Genomic DNA, 6,000 nt, shown 5'->3' on the forward strand with positions numbered 1-6,000 from the left:
CTTTGGTTCACCTATCGGTTGATGTAAAGTGCTATATAAATAAAATACATTTACAATACCGCTCCCAGTCCACTTTGGGCAGTCCTTGAGTTGAAAGTGGCCTCAAAGAGTATAAAACAGGTCAACCTTTAATTTGCAATAATGGAGGACACAATCCTTGTCTACAATTTTAATGGAGCTGAATACGTTGATTCCGATCAAGAGTTTCAGGTGGCTGATGGGGGCGAGGAGGACCAGGCGGTGAACCCCAACGTAATCATCGCGGAGCTGAACAGGGAGGTGGCGGACCTCAAAAGGGCCCTCAGCGCCATGAGGCGCTACATCGCCCTGAGGTTCTCAGAGAGGCGGGGACAGAAGCCGCTGCCACCTCCTCCGCCAAACGGGGGCCCACGGGAGGTGCGGGGGGGCTGCAAAAGAGCACGAGTTCCAGTCTGTAAGTACATCTTTTGGTGGGTCTGTTTAAGTTTGAGTGGGTGTGGGGTTTGCTGACTCTTTGTCTTTCTCTTTTTTTGCAGGAGAGGCCGACCCAACCAGAGGGTGTCGCCCTACGCAGAGTAGGAGGAGGTTTTTTTTTGTTCTTTTTTTTATTTTATTTTATCAGTTCAATAAATAAATCTTTTAAAAGTTTAACTTGTCTTGTTTTTTTTAGGCTAATTGGACCTCGTTCAGGGGTCGATTCCATGAAGGTCGGGGTTAGTACTTTTCCAATATAGAGGGTTATTGGACAAATAGTGGGTTTATGGGATGATATACCATTCGTGGGATGATATACCCACATACCATTTATTCCATTGCAAAACATAGTGGGTTCGTTGACAGTGGAATTATGGGATGGCGCTTGGTGCCACGGACTCAGGGAGCCCCGCTGAGTGCAGATAAATGGTTTTCATCATGACAGGAACTTGAATTAAAATGTCCATCAAATAAACTGTCTGAATCACCATTCAATAGATTGCAGGCGGGATTCTGTCCATTTGCAGCTTATTGAATGAAGGCCGGGGTTAGTACTTTTCAAATATAGAGGGTTATTGGACAAATAGTGGTTTTTAAGCTTAGCTTTCAAAATATTTGGATGAAAACTATTTTACTAGAGGGGCCCCCTGAGTCCGTGGCACCAAGCGTGGCACCAAGCGCCGTCCCAAAATTCCACTGTCCGCGAACCCACTATTTTTATAATGGCATAAAATGCTACGTGGGATGTCCATAGCTCAGGGGCCTCATTTATAACCGTTGCGTACGCACAAAACAGGCCCTGAAAGAGGCGTACGCCACTTCCGACGCATAAGTTGTGATTTATAAAAACAAACTTGACGGAAAAATGTGCGCACCTGCACGCAAACTCTGACCCATGCGTACGAACGTTTTGGAGACGGAGCAGTTTGGCGACACCGATGGTGAGCTGGAGTTAAATGTCTTTTTGGTCACTTTTAGACAGAAAATCTAAAGAAAATTATACATAGGCTATACAGAAAGATAATACAAATATAATTTCACTCACCAAGCATATCACTTGAGGCAAATATTCATCCCTTCTTAAATGTCCGCGCCAGCGAGCGTGTTGTGCCGTTTAGTGAAACTAACGCCTATCTAACGACAGAGTCCTAATCATAAAAACAGTGCATGTTCACAATAACAGTTTAAATAAATAAAAGAATGATTTAAACTGTTTTACTTCTGATATAAACATTTAGATTAAATATGCCATTGTCATTGATGGAGTTAAACACTTAAACATGAAATCATTACTGAGAAGTTACAACATTTTTTATATTCAATAAATATAAATATTTGTTGTGGATGCAATGCTTTTGAACACTTTTCCTCTGGCATGCTGTGTTTTAATGTTTTAACTAAAGAGATAATTGCTTATAGCAAATTGTCTGAGAAAATAGTTTCGTGCAAATAATGCTCAACAGTCTATCTGTTTCCATTAAAAATATAAATCAATAAAAAATACTATTTGGTCAGTGGAAAAGATTGTGAAAACTTTCTCTGAAAGGTATTTTACACTATTTGATTTATTTATTCAAAAACAAGGCAAGGATAGGCTACTCAATTATTTTTATTAATGTAGGCTAATGTGACGGCACATCCGTATTAGGCTATTTCATATTTTCCTAATGTCTATACCGTTAAACATGTTATCACGTGGATGAATAATCATATGCAAATGATATGCAGATGAGGATATGCATAGTAAAACTAGGCGTTGTAATCTCCATATATGGTTATTTCGGGGAGGAGACGCGTGTGCGCACAATCTTCCGCTGACTGAGATTTATTGGGATTTATAAAGTGAATTCTGCGCAGGTTCTGGCGTACGCACGGTTTTATAAATCTGAATATTTTTTTGCGTACGCCATTTTTGGCTTTCGGGCGCACGTACACTTTTAGTAAGGATCCTACGCACAGTTTTATAAATGAGGCCCCTGGTCAGGAAGGCCCCAGAGCCTCCATTTTTGCACTCAGGTCTAAGTCTCATCACCCACTATCAGAATCCAGAGTTTCTAATAGAATAGGCGGGATTCTGTCCATTTGCAGCTTATTGAATGAAGGCCGGGGTTAGTACTTTTCAAATATAGAGGGTTATTGGACAAATAGTGGCTTTGTCAAGTCAAGTCATCTTCATTTATATAGCACTTTTAACAATGAATTGTTTCAAAGCAGCTTTACAGAGATAAACATAATTTAAGGTAACAGATTGTTTTGGCGTTATAGCGGTTCTTGAATAATGTTACTTCCAGCTAAAGTTAACTTTGATTGATTCACCTCCGTCGAAATGATCAGACTTTAAACGCGAACCTGTGATTAACGCTGACGGCGTTCACATGCTCATTCAGAATTCTATAGTTATGTGCTTTTTAAAATATGTGCGCAGGTTTGTAATTCATACAAACCCAGCCTAAACAAACTACTTTTCTTGCCTATAAATTTTGATACAGAATTTTGTTTTATTTGATCACTTCGGGGTACGCGAGCCGGAATTCACAGCGCTTTATCTGTAGAGTGGGAAAGGGATCCTCCATAGGGAGAGGATAGTGGATACTTCAGCACTGCATTGTCATCGGGTCCAGGCGAATCTCCTTCGTCAGATCTGGACACGGCCTGGATCCGGCAGGCTGCGGGAAAACCTCGGGATAAACAAAGACACTAATATTAGCGTAGATGCCATTCTTCTTATGATGTAGCGAGTACATCAAGATTTAAGGGAAGTGTTCCCAGTTCCGGCTGACCTAATCTATGCAGCCTAACATTGAATTTATAGAAGTCTATAATGTATTATGTGTATGCTAGGTCAAAGAGATGTGTTTTTAGTCTAGCTTTGAACTGACAGAGTGTGTCTGCTTCCCGGACAATGGTAGGAAGACTGTTCCAAAGTTTTGGTGCTAAATAGGAAAAGGATCTACCGCCAGCAGTCGATTTAGATATTCTAGGTATTATCAACTGGCCGGAATTTTGAGATCGCAATAGACGTGAAGGACTATAATGCGTTAAGAGCTCGCTCAAGTACTGCGGAGCTAAACCATTTAGTGCTTTGTAGGTAATCAACAATATTTTAAAATTTATACGATGTTTAATAGGGAGCCAATGCAGTGTTGACAGAACCGGGCTAATATGGTCATATTTCCTGGTTCTGGTAAGAACTCGAGCTGCTGCGTTTTGAACTAGCTGTAGTTTGTTTATTAAGCGTGCAGGGCAACCACCCAGTAGAGCATTACAATAATCTAGCCTTGAGGTCATGAACGCATGGACTAATTGTTCCGCATTTCCCAATGAGAGCATATGGCGTAATTTAGATATATTTTTAAGATGGAAAAATGCAGTTTTACAGATACTAGACACGTGGCTTTCAAAAGAAAGGTTGGTATCAAATAGCACACCCAGGTTCCTAACCGACGACGAAGACTTGACAGAGCAGCCATTAAGTGTTAGACAGTATTCTGGGTTATTACGTGTGGAAGTTTTTTGTCCAATAATTAGAATCTCTGTCTTTTCAGAATTTAGTAGTAGGAAATTACTAGTCATCCAATTTTTTATATCAGCTATGCATTCCGTTAATTTTGTGAATTGGTAAGTTTCGTCGGGGCGTGAAGAAATATACAGCTGAGTATCATCGGCATAACAGTGAAAGCTAACTCCATGTTTCCTAATGATATCTCCTAATGGTAGCATGTACAGAGTGAACAGCAGCGGTCCTAGTACTGAGCCTTGTGGGACGCCATACTGAACTTGTGATCGATAAGACATCTCTTCATTTACTGCTACAAACTGATAACGGTCAGTTAAGTATGATTTAAACCATGCTAATGCAATTCCACTAATGCCAACATAGTTTTCTAGTCTATTTAAAAGAATGTTGTGGTCAATGGTGTCAAATGCAGCACTAAGATCGAGTAACACTAATAGAGAGATACAACCACGATTGGATGATAAGATCAAATCATTTGTGACTCTAATGAGAGCGGTCTCAGTGCTATGGTACGGTCTAAATCCGGACTGAAAATCCTCGCAGATATCATTTCTTTCTAGAAAGGAACATAGTTGTGAAGATACTGCTTTTTCTAATATCTTTGACAGAAAAGGCAGATTCGAGATCGGCCTGTAATTGACTAATTCTGTAGGATCAAGTTGTGTTTTTTTTAACAAGCGGTTTTATCATAGCCAGTTTAAAGGTTTTTGGTACGTATCCTAGAGACAAAGATGAATTAATGATATTAAGAAGAGGATATATGACCTCTGGAAACATCTCTTTCAGTAGCTTAGTCGGTATAGGATCTAACATACAAGTTGTCGATTTAGATGAATTAACGAGTTTGCAGAATTCTTCCTCTCCTATAGCAACAAATAAATCAAATTTTTCCTCAGGGAGACTACAATGCACTTACTGATGCGATATTGTGGTAGACGGTTGCATAGTTATAATTTTGTCCCTGATATTATCAATCCTATAAGTGAAGAAGTTCATAAAGTCATCACTGCCGTGTTGCTTTGACACTTCTGAGCTTGAAGCTTTCTTTTTCGTTAGTTTAGCCACTGTTTCAAATAAATACCTAGGATTATGTTTATTTTCTTCTAATAGGTTTGAAAAATAAGCAGATCTAGCAGCTTTTAAAGCCTCTCTGTAAGCAATTGAGCTCTCTTTCCACGAAATCCGAAATACCTCTAGTTTAGTTTTCTTCCAGTTGCGCTCCATTTTTCTGGCTGCTCTCTTTAGGGCCTGAGTGTGCTCGCTGTACCACGGCGTTGGACTATTTTCTTTAATCTTCTTTAAGCGCAACGGAGCAACTGCGTCTAAAGTGCTGGAAAAGAGAGAGTTAAACGTTTCTGTTGCAATATCGAGTTCTTCTAAGCTATCTGGGATGCTGAGATGATGAAACTGATTAGGAAGATTATTGATAAAGCTATCTTTAGTGGCAGAAGTTATAGGTCTAACGTATTTATAACACGGAGTCGGCTTTGCAGCCTTGGCTAAATGTAATTTACATGAGACTAGATAATGATCTGAGATGTCATCGCTCTGCTGCAGAATTTCAACAGCATCAACATCTATTCCATGTGATTGGAATTGTCTAACTCCAATTGAGTTTACAATGTCTTTAAATGCCAATCCCAAAGCATCTTTTTCATTATGTACATGTATATTAAAATCACCAACAATTAGTACTTTATCTGCAGCCAATACTAAATCTGATAGAAAGTCCGCAAATTCTTTGATAAAATCTTCAGCATGACATCATGACTTTGCGTAAACATACACGCCACTTTCAATTCAAGTGGCGTGTTATCTATACGCATTTTGAGGTATCCGCGTGTATGTCCACGCCGAAATCTTTTGCGTGTATGTCTACGCCATTAAATGTCCGAGTGATTCCGCGTGTATGTGTACGCCGTTAAATGTCCGAGCGAAACGAAGCAAAATCTATATCTACATCTGTGGAGCGATATTTCTTTTCCTAGGATGGTAGGAGAAGACTCATAAATGGTATTAACCCCAGTGAC

The sequence above is a fragment of the Rhinichthys klamathensis genome, unplaced genomic scaffold (genome assembly GCF_029890125.1).
Source record: "Rhinichthys klamathensis goyatoka isolate OS25496 unplaced genomic scaffold, OSU_Roscu_1.1 h1tg000267l_1, whole genome shotgun sequence".
Taxonomy (NCBI): domain Eukaryota; kingdom Metazoa; phylum Chordata; class Actinopteri; order Cypriniformes; family Leuciscidae; genus Rhinichthys; species Rhinichthys klamathensis.